This window comes from Chiloscyllium punctatum, chromosome 18 (genome assembly GCF_047496795.1).
Source record: "Chiloscyllium punctatum isolate Juve2018m chromosome 18, sChiPun1.3, whole genome shotgun sequence".
Taxonomy (NCBI): Eukaryota; Metazoa; Chordata; class Chondrichthyes; order Orectolobiformes; family Hemiscylliidae; genus Chiloscyllium; species Chiloscyllium punctatum.
In genome coordinates this window covers 50,194,054-50,210,416 of record NC_092756.1, presented here as the reverse complement: position 1 = coordinate 50,210,416, position 16,363 = coordinate 50,194,054, and the positions used below count along the sequence as shown (strand labels likewise).

Sequence of the window (16,363 nt, the reverse complement as noted above, 5' to 3'; positions counted from 1 at the left end):
AAGGCAGGTTTGCACATTGGAAAGCAAGCAAGAAAGCTCCGTTCTTGTCGATGTCAAAGGCTGCAGTTGAAGAGCAAAGCAGTTTCTGCCCAGTTTCGAACTGGGGACCTTTCGCGTGTAAGGCGAACGTGATGACCACTACACTACAGAAACAAGCCTCGGTCGTCCCCGCTGCAGCTCAGTGGCATCCAGCACTGAAAGTTGAAGCCATTCGACCTTTCACCTTTCTGTTTCCGTTAGCTCGTTGTTTAATGGGACTTGTTTAATTTTGGCTATGTGGTGAGCATGGACGAGATACACCGAAGTATCTGTTTCCACGCGGTGTACCCCAATAACGTTGTGTCGCTTACACCTGCTTTAAAGAATTACGTTTTTGCGGAGCTTACCGTCGCAGTCTGTGGCAAAATCTTTTCGTCTGTTCGACTGCTCACGGGAAAGGTAGCATTGTGAAACACTGCAGAAACGAACGACTTCCTTACTTTTGCTCCGACTGACCATACTCCGTGAAAATTTCCCAGATTCTCAGTTGAGGATTTTTGCAGCTGGAAGTTACCTCAGAAACCCTGTTAATTCGTAATGTATTGAGCGAATCGCAAAACAGAAAGCATTTAACACGGAACACAAACAAAACGGGAAAACCAAATGCATTTTCAGACACAGCGAGCTTGAATGCTAAATGTGAGACAGTCAGGGGGCATGAGCCATAACGTAATCACACAACTAACAACAGGGCAATTCCAAACTACTCTTTCAAACATACTGGAGCCTGAGTGCACCATCACTTCCCAGACAATGCTGCAAAGAGACAAAAAAAGAACATAATAAGAATGGGCCATAAAAAGTGAATTTCACCAATCACAGTCTCGATTAGATTACCTTTCCCTTCCGATGACTCCAGGACTGAAATGAAGGAAGTGGGAGAAATTCAATAACATATGACATCGAAATACATTGGAACGATTTTCTCATTGGCCAGAAAACCAAATAACGACGAGTCGAGTCACCGTAGGACTCTGTTTCGCAACAACGATGAAATAGCAGTCTCCATTCGGTTCCAGTAAAAGCTCAACTTGCCTGGAACAGAAAGCAAGAGTAGAGCCGCTGGCGATTTTCCGCGCGGGAGGCGAACACGAGCATGACAGCACAGACACTTTGGAAAATTCGGCACTTACCAACACCACAATCAATTCCCCGGGAAGCAAACTCATTTTGCTTCTGTTTTAAACAGAAATGCCGCAGGGGATCGAAACAGCATTTAAACTAGCTGCTCCGCAGAAATGGCAGCGGTGGGATTCGAACCCACGCCTCTGTCGAGACTGGAGCCTTAATCCAGCGCCTTAGACCGCTCGGCCACACTACCAACACGCCCACGACTCTATTTTCTTGCACTTCCAATTGTGTTCCTGCATAACAACAGATGTAAACTCACGTGAAAAGGGTTCCATGATCCCTCTCCGACTCGCACAGCTGCTGGGATGTGCCCGTCTACAATATCAATTTCTCAGCAGTTAACGATAGCCCATCAATCCAGACAAAAATCACTGGTAAACTGAGTCTATCTTCTCAGACTTCGATTCAGCTACAGATGTATCTGTGAGTGCGTGAGAATATATGATCGATTATGATTGGGTCAAATTACCATGAGCTACTTGACATTACTGCAATTTCGATTCTTGCTTTGCTCAATGATTTCACCCATTGCTCGAAACAGGACAACTTTCACGTTTACACGGAACATGAAACACACCGGACTACAGGGGAAATGCACAAAGCTGAGCAGGCCGTGTCCCAAATCATACCGTGCAGCATAGTTTCAGTCACTGTGTCTGTTTTGCAGAATAAGGTTCCCAAAGAATGTTCCACCCTAAAACCGGAGGTAGCATTACAATCCGAGAAGGACAGATTACATTGTGAGGAAGGTCTGACCTCGGGGCCGGTTCGAGAGGCCACTTTCCTTGCCTTTTACCTAACCGTGCAATTTGCTGCAGATTGCACCTGGACATGAGCCTCATGGATACCAACTGAGTTGGAAACCTGTGTGGGAATCGATGAGAATAAGCGACTCAATAAAGTTTAACAAGTTCCATGGTGCTTTTTAGAAATGCAGTTTCTCTTCCCCTCAATCCAAAAGGCAGTTTCCGAACATAGTAACAGAAGTCAAAAGGTAATTACCTCACCCCACCCCCACTCCGGAAGAGGTGCTAACTGCCCTTGATTGCTTTTTGTTCACGATGTGAAGAGCTCTCACGCCTGAGTCACCGTCACGTCTCTGGTTGCTGAGTGAATCACAACGAAGGACTTTCTCCAGAGCTGCAACTGCCTCACTTCCCCACTCGCCCTCCCCGTTTACATTTTCCTGCTCGTCAGTGATTTAATGAAAACCAAATGGATGCGATGTCATTCTGTAGCCTCTCTGTCGATTCCTCCGTTTCCGTTCCAACCTGGCTTAGATCTCGGGGCGCACCTTAATACTAGCGACGCTATGAAAGCACAGGTCCAGAGGTTCCTCTGAGAGTGGAATTTCTTTCATTGCTGTTGCTGATTGAATGAGCCACTAACGTGCGAACTGCTCCAAAACATGATTCAGGACCTCTGGTGCCAATTCTCACACGTTGAATAACGACAGACACCTTCCAAATGAGGTCTTTCAGAGACGACTTTGGGATACATTGGACAGACAGACTAGTTGAGGAATCCGTGGTGCACTGTGACACCAGCACATCAGCTTCTTCCCTGTCTTTGAACCGGGCCGCCTGCGCAAGGAATGCGAATGCGGTAATGCTTTTCGTGGAAGGATCAGAAGGGGGTAACTACACTCTCAAACAGAATGGCATATGATCAGAACCAGGTTGGAGAAAAACTTTACAATGCTTTTGCACAGTAATTAAACGGAGCGGCATTGCATTGCACTACGAGCGACGATTTATTCGAGCAAACTCGAAGGCAGGTTTGCACATTGGAAAGCAAGCAAGAAAGCTCCGTTCTTGTCGATGTCAAAGGCTGCAGTTGAAGAGCAAAGCAGTTTCTGCCCAGTTTCGAACTGGGGACCTTTCGCGTGTAAGGCGAACGTGATGACCACTACACTACAGAAACAAGCCTCGGTCGTCCCCGCTGCAGCTCAGTGGCATCCAGCACTGAAAGTTGAAGCCATTCGACCTTTCACCTTTCTGTTTCCGTTAGCTCGTTGTTTAATGGGACTTGTTTAATTTTGGCTATGTGGTGAGCATGGACGAGATACACCGAAGTATCTGTTTCCACGCGGTGTACCCCAATAACGTTGTGTCGCTTACACCTGCTTTAAAGAATTACGTTTTTGCGGAGCTTACCGTCGCAGTCTGTGGCAAAATCTTTTCGTCTGTTCGACTGCTCACGGGAAAGGTAGCATTGTGAAACACTGCAGAAACGAACGACTTCCTTACTTTTGCTCCGACTGACCATACTCCGTGAAAATTTCCCAGATTCTCAGTTGAGGATTTTTGCAGCTGGAAGTTACCTCAGAAACCCTGTTAATTCGTAATGTATTGAGCGAATCGCAAAACAGAAAGCATTTAACACGGAACACAAACAAAACGGGAAAACCAAATGCATTTTCAGACACAGCGAGCTTGAATGCTAAATGTGAGACAGTCAGGGGGCATGAGCCATAACGTAATCACACAACTAACAACAGGGCAATTCCAAACTACTCTTTCAAACATACTGGAGCCTGAGTGCACCATCACTTCCCAGACAATGCTGCAAAGAGACAAAAAAAGAACATAATAAGAATGGGCCATAAAAAGTGAATTTCACCAATCACAGTCTCGATTAGATTACCTTTCCCTTCCGATGACTCCAGGACTGAAATGAAGGAAGTGGGAGAAATTCAATAACATATGACATCGAAATACATTGGAACGATTTTCTCATTGGCCAGAAAACCAAATAACGACGAGTCGAGTCACCGTAGGACTCTGTTTCGCAACAACGATGAAATAGCAGTCTCCATTCGGTTCCAGTAAAAGCTCAACTTGCCTGGAACAGAAAGCAAGAGTAGAGCCGCTGGCGATTTTCCGCGCGGGAGGCGAACACGAGCATGACAGCACAGACACTTTGGAAAATTCGGCACTTACCAACACCACAATCAATTCCCCGGGAAGCAAACTCATTTTGCTTCTGTTTTAAACAGAAATGCCGCAGGGGATCGAAACAGCATTTAAACTAGCTGCTCCGCAGAAATGGCAGCGGTGGGATTCGAACCCACGCCTCTGTCGAGACTGGAGCCTTAATCCAGCGCCTTAGACCGCTCGGCCACACTACCAACGCGCCCACGGCTCTATTTTCTTGCACTTCCAATTGTGTTCCTGCATAACAACAGATGTAAACTCACGTGAAAAGGGTTCCATGATCCCTCTCCGACTCGCACAGCTGCTGGGATGTGCCCGTCTACAATATCAATTTCTCAGCAGTTAACGATAGCCCATCAATCCAGACAAAAATCACTGGTAAACTGAGTCTATCTTCTCAGACTTCGATTCAGCTACAGATGTATCTGTGAGTGCGTGAGAATATATGATCGATTATGATTGGGTCAAATTACCATGAGCTACTTGACATTACTGCAATTTCGATTCTTGCTTTGCTCAATGATTTCACCCATTGCTCGAAACAGGACAACTTTCACGTTTACACGGAACATGAAACACACCGGACTACAGGGGAAATGCACAAAGCTGAGCAGGCCGTGTCCCAAATCATACCGTGCAGCATAGTTTCAGTCACTGTGTCTGTTTTGCAGAATAAGGTTCCCAAAGAATGTTCCACCCTAAAACCGGAGGTAGCATTACAATCCGAGAAGGACAGATTACATTGTGAGGAAGGTCTGACCTCGGGGCCGGTTCGAGAGGCCACTTTCCTTGCCTTTTACCTAACCGTGCAATTTGCTGCAGATTGCACCTGGACATGAGCCTCATGGATACCAACTGAGTTGGAAACCTGTGTGGGAATCGATGAGAATAAGCGACTCAATAAAGTTTAACAAGTTCCATGGTGCTTTTTAGAAATGCAGTTTCTCTTCCCCTCAATCCAAAAGGCAGTTTCCGAACATAGTAACAGAAGTCAAAAGGTAATTACCTCACCCCACCCCCACTCCGGAAGAGGTGCTAACTGCCCTTGATTGCTTTTTGTTCACGATGTGAAGAGCTCTCACGCCTGAGTCACCGTCACGTCTCTGGTTGCTGAGTGAATCACAACGAAGGACTTTCTCCAGAGCTGCAACTGCCTCACTTCCCCACTCGCCCTCCCCGTTTACATTTTCCTGCTCGTCAGTGATTTAATGAAAACCAAATGGATGCGATGTCATTCTGTAGCCTCTCTGTCGATTCCTCCGTTTCCGTTCCAACCTGGCTTAGATCTCGGGGCGCACCTTAATACTAGCGACGCTATGAAAGCACAGGTCCAGAGGTTCCTCTGAGAGTGGAATTTCTTTCATTGCTGTTGCTGATTGAATGAGCCACTAACGTGCGAACTGCTCCAAAACATGATTCAGGACCTCTGGTGCCAATTCTCACACGTTGAATAACGACAGACACCTTCCAAATGAGGTCTTTCAGAGACGACTTTGGGATACATTGGACAGACAGACTAGTTGAGGAATCCGTGGTGCACTGTGACACCAGCACATCAGCTTCTTCCCTGTCTTTGAACCGGGCCGCCTGCGCAAGGAATGCGAATGCGGTAATGCTTTTCGTGGAAGGATCAGAAGGGGGTAACTACACTCTCAAACAGAATGGCATATGATCAGAACCAGGTTGGAGAAAAACTTTACAATGCTTTTGCACAGTAATTAAACGGAGCGGCATTGCATTGCACTACGAGCGACGATTTATTCGAGCAAACTCGAAGGCAGGTTTGCACATTGGAAAGCAAGCAAGAAAGCTCCGTTCTTGTCGATGTCAAAGGCTGCAGTTGAAGAGCAAAGCAGTTTCTGCCCAGTTTCGAACTGGGGACCTTTCGCGTGTAAGGCGAACGTGATGACCACTACACTACAGAAACAAGCCTCGGTCGTCCCCGCTGCAGCTCAGTGGCATCCAGCACTGAAAGTTGAAGCCATTCGACCTTTCACCTTTCTGTTTCCGTTAGCTCGTTGTTTAATGGGACTTGTTTAATTTTGGCTATGTGGTGAGCATGGACGAGATACACCGAAGTATCTGTTTCCACGCGGTGTACCCCAATAACGTTGTGTCGCTTACACCTGCTTTAAAGAATTACGTTTTTGCGGAGCTTACCGTCGCAGTCTGTGGCAAAATCTTTTCGTCTGTTCGACTGCTCACGGGAAAGGTAGCATTGTGAAACACTGCAGAAACGAACGACTTCCTTACTTTTGCTCCGACTGACCATACTCCGTGAAAATTTCCCAGATTCTCAGTTGAGGATTTTTGCAGCTGGAAGTTACTTCAGAAACCCTGTTAATTCGTAATGTATTGAGCGAATCGCAAAACAGAAAGCATTTAACACGGAACACAAACAAAACGGGAAAACCAAATGCATTTTCAGACACAGCGAGCTTGAATGCTAAATGTGAGACAGTCAGGGGGCATGAGCCATAACGTAATCACACAACTAACAACAGGGCAATTCCAAACTACTCTTTCAAACATACTGGAGCCTGAGTGCACCATCACTTCCCAGACAATGCTGCAAAGAGACAAAAAAAGAACATAATAAGAATGGGCCATAAAAAGTGAATTTCACCAATCACAGTCTCGATTAGATTACCTTTCCCTTCCGATGACTCCAGGACTGAAATGAAGGAAGTGGGAGAAATTCAATAACATATGACATCGAAATACATTGGAACGATTTTCTCATTGGCCAGAAAACCAAATAACGACGAGTCGAGTCACCGTAGGACTCTGTTTCGCAACAACGATGAAATAGCAGTCTCCATTCGGTTCCAGTAAAAGCTCAACTTGCCTGGAACAGAAAGCAAGAGTAGAGCCGCTGGCGATTTTCCGCGCGGGAGGCGAACACGAGCATGACAGCACAGACACTTTGGAAAATTCGGCACTTACCAACACCACAATCAATTCCCCGGGAAGCAAACTCATTTTGCTTCTGTTTTAAACAGAAATGCCGCAGGGGATCGAAACAGCATTTAAACTAGCTGCTCCGCAGAAATGGCAGCGGTGGGATTCGAACCCACGCCTCTGTCGAGACTGGAGCCTTAATCCAGCGCCTTAGACCGCTCGGCCACACTACCAACACGCCCACGACTCCATTTTCTTGCACTTCCAATTGTGTTCCTGCATAACAACAGATGTAAACTCACGTGAAAAGGGTTCCATGATCCCTCTCCGACTCGCACAGCTGCTGGGATGTGCCCGTCTACAATATCAATTTCTCAGCAGTTAACGATAGCCCATCAATCCAGACAAAAATCACTGGTAAACTGAGTCTATCTTCTCAGACTTCGATTCAGCTACAGATGTATCTGTGAGTGCGTGAGAATATATGATCGATTATGATTGGGTCAAATTACCATGAGCTACTTGACATTACTGCAATTTCGATTCTTGCTTTGCTCAATGATTTCACCCATTGCTCGAAACAGGACAACTTTCACGTTTACACGGAACATGAAACACACCGGACTACAGGGGAAATGCACAAAGCTGAGCAGGCCGTGTCCCAAATCATACCGTGCAGCATAGTTTCAGTCACTGTGTCTGTTTTGCAGAATAAGGTTCCCAAAGAATGTTCCACCCTAAAACCGGAGGTAGCATTACAATCCGAGAAGGACAGATTACATTGTGAGGAAGGTCTGACCTCGGGGCCGGTTCGAGAGGCCACTTTCCTTGCCTTTTACCTAACCGTGCAATTTGCTGCAGATTGCACCTGGACATGAGCCTCATGGATACCAACTGAGTTGGAAACCTGTGTGGGAATCGATGAGAATAAGCGACTCAATAAAGTTTAACAAGTTCCATGGTGCTTTTTAGAAATGCAGTTTCTCTTCCCCTCAATCCAAAAGGCAGTTTCCGAACATAGTAACAGAAGTCAAAAGGTAATTACCTCACCCCACCCCCACTCCGGAAGAGGTGCTAACTGCCCTTGATTGCTTTTTGTTCACGATGTGAAGAGCTCTCACGCCTGAGTCACCGTCACGTCTCTGGTTGCTGAGTGAATCACAACGAAGGACTTTCTCCAGAGCTGCAACTGCCTCACTTCCCCACTCGCCCTCCCCGTTTACATTTTCCTGCTCGTCAGTGATTTAATGAAAACCAAATGGATGCGATGTCATTCTGTAGCCTCTCTGTCGATTCCTCCGTTTCCGTTCCAACCTGGCTTAGATCTCGGGGCGCACCTTAATACTAGCGACGCTATGAAAGCACAGGTCCAGAGGTTCCTCTGAGAGTGGAATTTCTTTCATTGCTGTTGCTGATTGAATGAGCCACTAACGTGCGAACTGCTCCAAAACATGATTCAGGACCTCTGGTGCCAATTCTCACACGTTGAATAACGACAGACACCTTCCAAATGAGGTCTTTCAGAGACGACTTTGGGATACATTGGACAGACAGACTAGTTGAGGAATCCGTGGTGCACTGTGACACCAGCACATCAGCTTCTTCCCTGTCTTTGAACCGGGCCGCCTGCGCAAGGAATGCGAATGCGGTAATGCTTTTCGTGGAAGGATCAGAAGGGGGTAACTACACTCTCAAACAGAATGGCATATGATCAGAACCAGGTTGGAGAAAAACTTTACAATGCTTTTGCACAGTAATTAAACGGAGCGGCATTGCATTGCACTACGAGCGACGATTTATTCGAGCAAACTCGAAGGCAGGTTTGCACATTGGAAAGCAAGCAAGAAAGCTCCGTTCTTGTCGATGTCAAAGGCTGCAGTTGAAGAGCAAAGCAGTTTCTGCCCAGTTTCGAACTGGGGACCTTTCGCGTGTAAGGCGAACGTGATGACCACTACACTACAGAAACAAGCCTCGGTCGTCCCCGCTGCAGCTCAGTGGCATCCAGCACTGAAAGTTGAAGCCATTCGACCTTTCACCTTTCTGTTTCCGTTAGCTCGTTGTTTAATGGGACTTGTTTAATTTTGGCTATGTGGTGAGCATGGACGAGATACACCGAAGTATCTGTTTCCACGCGGTGTACCCCAATAACGTTGTGTCGCTTACACCTGCTTTAAAGAATTACGTTTTTGCGGAGCTTACCGTCGCAGTCTGTGGCAAAATCTTTTCGTCTGTTCGACTGCTCACGGGAAAGGTAGCATTGTGAAACACTGCAGAAACGAACGACTTCCTTACTTTTGCTCCGACTGACCATACTCCGTGAAAATTTCCCAGATTCTCAGTTGAGGATTTTTGCAGCTGGAAGTTACTTCAGAAACCCTGTTAATTCGTAATGTATTGAGCGAATCGCAAAACAGAAAGCATTTAACACGGAACACAAACAAAACGGGAAAACCAAATGCATTTTCAGACACAGCGAGCTTGAATGCTAAATGTGAGACAGTCAGGGGGCATGAGCCATAACGTAATCACACAACTAACAACAGGGCAATTCCAAACTACTCTTTCAAACATACTGGAGCCTGAGTGCACCATCACTTCCCAGACAATGCTGCAAAGAGACAAAAAAAGAACATAATAAGAATGGGCCATAAAAAGTGAATTTCACCAATCACAGTCTCGATTAGATTACCTTTCCCTTCCGATGACTCCAGGACTGAAATGAAGGAAGTGGGAGAAATTCAATAACATATGACATCGAAATACATTGGAACGATTTTCTCATTGGCCAGAAAACCAAATAACGACGAGTCGAGTCACCGTAGGACTCTGTTTCGCAACAACGATGAAATAGCAGTCTCCATTCGGTTCCAGTAAAAGCTCAACTTGCCTGGAACAGAAAGCAAGAGTAGAGCCGCTGGCGATTTTCCGCGCGGGAGGCGAACACGAGCATGACAGCACAGACACTTTGGAAAATTCGGCACTTACCAACACCACAATCAATTCCCCGGGAAGCAAACTCATTTTGCTTCTGTTTTAAACAGAAATGCCGCAGGGGATCGAAACAGCATTTAAACTAGCTGCTCCGCAGAAATGGCAGCGGTGGGATTCGAACCCACGCCTCTGTCGAGACTGGAGCCTTAATCCAGCGCCTTAGACCGCTCGGCCACACTACCAACACGCCCACGACTCCATTTTCTTGCACTTCCAATTGTGTTCCTGCATAACAACAGATGTAAACTCACGTGAAAAGGGTTCCATGATCCCTCTCCGACTCGCACAGCTGCTGGGATGTGCCCGTCTACAATATCAATTTCTCAGCAGTTAACGATAGCCCATCAATCCAGACAAAAATCACTGGTAAACTGAGTCTATCTTCTCAGACTTCGATTCAGCTACAGATGTATCTGTGAGTGCGTGAGAATATATGATCGATTATGATTGGGTCAAATTACCATGAGCTACTTGACATTACTGCAATTTCGATTCTTGCTTTGCTCAATGATTTCACCCATTGCTCGAAACAGGACAACTTTCACGTTTACACGGAACATGAAACACACCGGACTACAGGGGAAATGCACAAAGCTGAGCAGGCCGTGTCCCAAATCATACCGTGCAGCATAGTTTCAGTCACTGTGTCTGTTTTGCAGAATAAGGTTCCCAAAGAATGTTCCACCCTAAAACCGGAGGTAGCATTACAATCCGAGAAGGACAGATTACATTGTGAGGAAGGTCTGACCTCGGGGCCGGTTCGAGATGCCACTTTCCTTGCCTTTTACCTAACCGTGCAATTTGCTGCAGATTGCACCTGGACATGAGCCTCATGGATACCAACTGAGTTGGAAACCTGTGTGGGAATCGATGAGAATAAGCGACTCAATAAAGTTTAACAAGTTCCATGGTGCTTTTTAGAAATGCAGTTTCTCTTCACCTCAATCCAAAAGGCAGTTTCCGAACATAGTAACAGAAGTCAAAAGGTAATTACCTCACCCCACCCCCACTCCGGAAGAGGTGCTAACTGCCCTTGATTGCTTTTTGTTCACGATGTGAAGAGCTCTCACGCCTGAGTCACCGTCACGTCTCTGGTTGCTGAGTGAATCACAACGAAGGACTTTCTCCAGAGCTGCAACTGCCTCACTTCCCCACTCGCCCTCCCCGTTTACATTTTCCTGCTCGTCAGTGATTTAATGAAAACCAAATGGATGCGATGTCATTCTGTAGCCTCTCTGTCGATTCCTCCGTTTCCGTTCCAACCTGGCTTAGATCTCGGGGCGCACCTTAATACGAGCGACGCTATGAAAGCACAGGTCCAGAGGTTCCTCTGAGAGTGGAATTTCTTTCATTGCTGTTGCTGATTGAATGAGCCACTAACGTGCGAACTGCTCCAAAACATGATTCAGGACCTCTGGTGCCAATTCTCACACGTTGAATAACGACAGACACCTTCCAAATGAGGTCTTTCAGAGACGACTTTGGGATACATTGGACAGACAGACTAGTTGAGGAATCCGTGGTGCACTGTGACACCAGCACATCAGCTTCTTCCCTGTCTTTGAACCGGGCCGCCTGCGCAAGGAATGCGAATGCGGTAATGCTTTTCGTGGAAGGATCAGAAGGGGGTAACTACACTCTCAAACAGAATGGCATATGATCAGAACCAGGTTGGAGAAAAACTTTACAATGCTTTTGCACAGTAATTAAACGGAGCGGCATTGCATTGCACTACGAGCGACGATTTATTCGAGCAAACTCGAAGGCAGGTTTGCACATTGGAAAGCAAGCAAGAAAGCTCCGTTCTTGTCGATGTCAAAGGCTGCAGTTGAAGAGCAAAGCAGTTTCTGCCCAGTTTCGAACTGGGGACCTTTCGCGTGTAAGGCGAACGTGATGACCACTACACTACAGAAACAAGCCTCGGTCGTCCCCGCTGCAGCTCAGTGGCATCCAGCACTGAAAGTTGAAGCCATTCGACCTTTCACCTTTCTGTTTCCGTTAGCTCGTTGTTTAATGGGACTTGTTTAATTTTGGCTATGTGGTGAGCATGGACGAGATACACCGAAGTATCTGTTTCCACGCGGTGTACCCCAATAACGTTGTGTCGCTTACACCTGCTTTAAAGAATTACGTTTTTGCGGAGCTTACCGTCGCAGTCTGTGGCAAAATCTTTTCGTCTGTTCGACTGCTCACGGGAAAGGTAGCATTGTGAAACACTGCAGAAACGAACGACTTCCTTACTTTTGCTCCGACTGACCATACTCCGTGAAAATTTCCCAGATTCTCAGTTGAGGATTTTTGCAGCTGGAAGTTACCTCAGAAACCCTGTTAATTCGTAATGTATTGAGCGAATCGCAAAACAGAAAGCATTTAACACGGAACACAAACAAAACGGGAAAACCAAATGCATTTTCAGACACAGCGAGCTTGAATGCTAAATGTGAGACAGTCAGGGGGCATGAGCCATAACGTAATCACACAACTAACAACAGGGCAATTCCAAACTACTCTTTCAAACATACTGGAGCCTGAGTGCACCATCACTTCCCAGACAATGCTGCAAAGAGACAAAAAAAGAACATAATAAGAATGGGCCATAAAAAGTGAATTTCACCAATCACAGTCTCGATTAGATTACCTTTCCCTTCCGATGACTCCAGGACTGAAATGAAGGAAGTGGGAGAAATTCAATAACATATGACATCGAAATACATTGGAACGATTTTCTCATTGGCCAGAAAACCAAATAACGACGAGTCGAGTCACCGTAGGACTCTGTTTCGCAACAACGATGAAATAGCAGTCTCCATTCGGTTCCAGTAAAAGCTCAACTTGCCTGGAACAGAAAGCAAGAGTAGAGCCGCTGGCGATTTTCCGCGCGGGAGGCGAACACGAGCATGACAGCACAGACACTTTGGAAAATTCGGCACTTACCAACACCACAATCAATTCCCCGGGAAGCAAACTCATTTTGCTTCTGTTTTAAACAGAAATGCCGCAGGGGATCGAAACAGCATTTAAACTAGCTGCTCCGCAGAAATGGCAGCGGTGGGATTCGAACCCACGCCTCTGTCGAGACTGGAGCCTTAATCCAGCGCCTTAGACCGCTCGGCCACACTACCAACGCGCCCACGGCTCTATTTTCTTGCACTTCCAATTGTGTTCCTGCATAACAACAGATGTAAACTCACGTGAAAAGGGTTCCATGATCCCTCTCCGACTCGCACAGCTGCTGGGATGTGCCCGTCTACAATATCAATTTCTCAGCAGTTAACGATAGCCCATCAATCCAGACAAAAATCACTGGTAAACTGAGTCTATCTTCTCAGACTTCGATTCAGCTACAGATGTATCTGTGAGTGCGTGAGAATATATGATCGATTATGATTGGGTCAAATTACCATGAGCTACTTGACATTACTGCAATTTCGATTCTTGCTTTGCTCAATGATTTCACCCATTGCTCGAAACAGGACAACTTTCACGTTTACACGGAACATGAAACACACCGGACTACAGGGGAAATGCACAAAGCTGAGCAGGCCGTGTCCCAAATCATACCGTGCAGCATAGTTTCAGTCACTGTGTCTGTTTTGCAGAATAAGGTTCCCAAAGAATGTTCCACCCTAAAACCGGAGGTAGCATTACAATCCGAGAAGGACAGATTACATTGTGAGGAAGGTCTGACCTCGGGGCCGGTTCGAGAGGCCACTTTCCTTGCCTTTTACCTAACCGTGCAATTTGCTGCAGATTGCACCTGGACATGAGCCTCATGGATACCAACTGAGTTGGAAACCTGTGTGGGAATCGATGAGAATAAGCGACTCAATAAAGTTTAACAAGTTCCATGGTGCTTTTTAGAAATGCAGTTTCTCTTCCCCTCAATCAAAAAGGCAGTTTCCGAACATAGTAACAGAAGTCAAAAGGTAATTACCTCACCCCACCCCCACTCCGGAAGAGGTGCTAACTGCCCTTGATTGCTTTTTGTTCACGATGTGAAGAGCTCTCACGCCTGAGTCACCGTCACGTCTCTGGTTGCTGAGTGAATCACAACGAAGGACTTTCTCCAGAGCTGCAACTGCCTCACTTCCCCACTCGCCCTCCCCGTTTACATTTTCCTGCTCGTCAGTGATTTAATGAAAACCAAATGGATGCGATGTCATTCTGTAGCCTCTCTGTCGATTCCTCCGTTTCCGTTCCAACCTGGCTTAGATCTCGGGGCGCACCTTAATACTAGCGACGCTATGAAAGCACAGGTCCAGAGGTTCCTCTGAGAGTGGAATTTCTTTCATTGCTGTTGCTGATTGAATGAGCCACTAACGTGCGAACTGCTCCAAAACATGATTCAGGACCTCTGGTGCCAATTCTCACACGTTGAATAACGACAGACACCTTCCAAATGAGGTCTTTCAGAGACGACTTTGGGATACATTGGACAGACAGACTAGTTGAGGAATCCGTGGTGCACTGTGACACCAGCACATCAGCTTCTTCCCTGTCTTTGAACCGGGCCGCCTGCGCAAGGAATGCGAATGCGGTAATGCTTTTCGTGGAAGGATCAGAAGGGGGTAACTACACTCTCAAACAGAATGGCATATGATCAGAACCAGGTTGGAGAAAAACTTTACAATGCTTTTGCACAGTAATTAAACGGAGCGGCATTGCATTGCACTACGAGCGACGATTTATTCGAGCAAACTCGAAGGCAGGTTTGCACATTGGAAAGCAAGCAAGAAAGCTCCGTTCTTGTCGATGTCAAAGGCTGCAGTTGAAGAGCAAAGCAGTTTCTGCCCAGTTTCGAACTGGGGACCTTTCGCGTGTAAGGCGAACGTGATGACCACTACACTACAGAAACAAGCCTCGGTCGTCCCCGCTGCAGCTCAGTGGCATCCAGCACTGAAAGTTGAAGCCATTCGACCTTTCACCTTTCTGTTTCCGTTAGCTCGTTGTTTAATGGGACTTGTTTAATTTTGGCTATGTGGTGAGCATGGACGAGATACACCGAAGTATCTGTTTCCACGCGGTGTACCCCAATAACGTTGTGTCGCTTACACCTGCTTTAAAGAATTACGTTTTTGCGGAGCTTACCGTCGCAGTCTGTGGCAAAATCTTTTCGTCTGTTCGACTGCTCACGGGAAAGGTAGCATTGTGAAACACTGCAGAAACGAACGACTTCCTTACTTTTGCTCCGACTGACCATACTCCGTGAAAATTTCCCAGATTCTCAGTTGAGGATTTTTGCAGCTGGAAGTTACCTCAGAAACCCTGTTAATTCGTAATGTATTGAGCGAATCGCAAAACAGAAAGCATTTAACACGGAACACAAACAAAACGGGAAAACCAAATGCATTTTCAGACACAGCGAGCTTGAATGCTAAATGTGAGACAGTCAGGGGGCATGAGCCATAACGTAATCACACAACTAACAACAGGGCAATTCCAAACTACTCTTTCAAACATACTGGAGCCTGAGTGCACCATCACTTCCCAGACAATGCTGCAAAGAGACAAAAAAAGAACATAATAAGAATGGGCCATAAAAAGTGAATTTCACCAATCACAGTCTCGATTAGATTACCTTTCCCTTCCGATGACTCCAGGACTGAAATGAAGGAAGTGGGAGAAATTCAATAACATATGACATCGAAATACATTAGAACGATTTTCTCATTGGCCAGAAAACCAAATAACGACGAGTCGAGTCACCGTAGGACTCTGTTTCGCAACAACGATGAAATAGCAGTCTCCATTCGGTTCCAGTAAAAGCTCAACTTGCCTGGAACAGAAAGCAAGAGTAGAGCCGCTGGCGATTTTCCGCGCGGGAGGCGAACACGAGCATGACAGCACAGACACTTTGGAAAATTCGGCACTTACCAACACCACAATCAATTCCCCGGGAAGCAAACTCATTTTGCTTCTGTTTTAAACAGAAATGCCGCAGGGGATCGAAACAGCATTTAAACTAGCTGCTCCGCAGAAATGGCAGCGGTGGGATTCGAACCCACGCCTCTGTCGAGACTGGAGCCTTAATCCAGCGCCTTAGACCGCTCGGCCACACTACCAACACGCCCACGACTCCATTTTCTTGCACTTCCAATTGTGTTCCTGCATAACAACAGATGTAAACTCACGTGAAAAGGGTTCCATGATCCCTCTCCGACTCGCACAGCTGCTGGGATGTGCCCGTCTACAATATCAATTTCTCAGCAGTTAACGATAGCCCATCAATCCAGACAAAAATCACTGGTAAACTGAGTCTATCTTCTCAGACTTCGATTCAGCTACAGATGTATCTGTGAGTGCGTGAGAATATATGATCGATTATGATTGGGTCAAATTACCATGAGCTACTTGACATTACTGCA

At 46.4% G+C, this 16,363-nt stretch overlaps 12 non-coding genes across 12 annotated transcripts; all 12 read right to left on the bottom strand.

The window, feature by feature from the left end:
• Positions 1-80: 80 nt before the first annotated feature.
• Positions 81-153, bottom strand: trnav-uac (transfer RNA valine (anticodon UAC)). The gene has a single exon. It is a non-coding gene; the product is annotated as a tRNA-Val (tRNA).
• Positions 154-1,278: 1,125 nt separating this feature from the next.
• On the bottom strand, positions 1,279-1,360 carry trnal-aag (transfer RNA leucine (anticodon AAG)). The gene has a single exon. It is a non-coding gene; the product is annotated as a tRNA-Leu (tRNA).
• A 1,660-nt stretch (positions 1,361-3,020) lies between these two features.
• Positions 3,021-3,093, bottom strand: trnav-uac (transfer RNA valine (anticodon UAC)). Its single transcript has one exon. It is a non-coding gene; the product is annotated as a tRNA-Val (tRNA).
• A 1,125-nt stretch (positions 3,094-4,218) lies between these two features.
• Positions 4,219-4,300, bottom strand: trnal-aag (transfer RNA leucine (anticodon AAG)). The gene has a single exon. It is a non-coding gene; the product is annotated as a tRNA-Leu (tRNA).
• A 1,660-nt stretch (positions 4,301-5,960) lies between these two features.
• Positions 5,961-6,033, bottom strand: trnav-uac (transfer RNA valine (anticodon UAC)). The gene has a single exon. It is a non-coding gene; the product is annotated as a tRNA-Val (tRNA).
• A 1,125-nt stretch (positions 6,034-7,158) lies between these two features.
• Positions 7,159-7,240, bottom strand: trnal-aag (transfer RNA leucine (anticodon AAG)). Its single transcript has one exon. It is a non-coding gene; the product is annotated as a tRNA-Leu (tRNA).
• A 1,660-nt stretch (positions 7,241-8,900) lies between these two features.
• trnav-uac (transfer RNA valine (anticodon UAC)) lies at positions 8,901-8,973 on the bottom strand. Its single transcript has one exon. It is a non-coding gene; the product is annotated as a tRNA-Val (tRNA).
• A 1,125-nt stretch (positions 8,974-10,098) lies between these two features.
• trnal-aag (transfer RNA leucine (anticodon AAG)) lies at positions 10,099-10,180 on the bottom strand. Its single transcript has one exon. It is a non-coding gene; the product is annotated as a tRNA-Leu (tRNA).
• A 1,660-nt stretch (positions 10,181-11,840) lies between these two features.
• Positions 11,841-11,913, bottom strand: trnav-uac (transfer RNA valine (anticodon UAC)). Its single transcript has one exon. It is a non-coding gene; the product is annotated as a tRNA-Val (tRNA).
• A 1,125-nt stretch (positions 11,914-13,038) lies between these two features.
• On the bottom strand, positions 13,039-13,120 carry trnal-aag (transfer RNA leucine (anticodon AAG)). Its single transcript has one exon. It is a non-coding gene; the product is annotated as a tRNA-Leu (tRNA).
• Positions 13,121-14,780: 1,660 nt separating this feature from the next.
• Positions 14,781-14,853, bottom strand: trnav-uac (transfer RNA valine (anticodon UAC)). Its single transcript has one exon. It is a non-coding gene; the product is annotated as a tRNA-Val (tRNA).
• A 1,125-nt stretch (positions 14,854-15,978) lies between these two features.
• On the bottom strand, positions 15,979-16,060 carry trnal-aag (transfer RNA leucine (anticodon AAG)). Its single transcript has one exon. It is a non-coding gene; the product is annotated as a tRNA-Leu (tRNA).
• Positions 16,061-16,363: the final 303 nt, after the last annotated feature.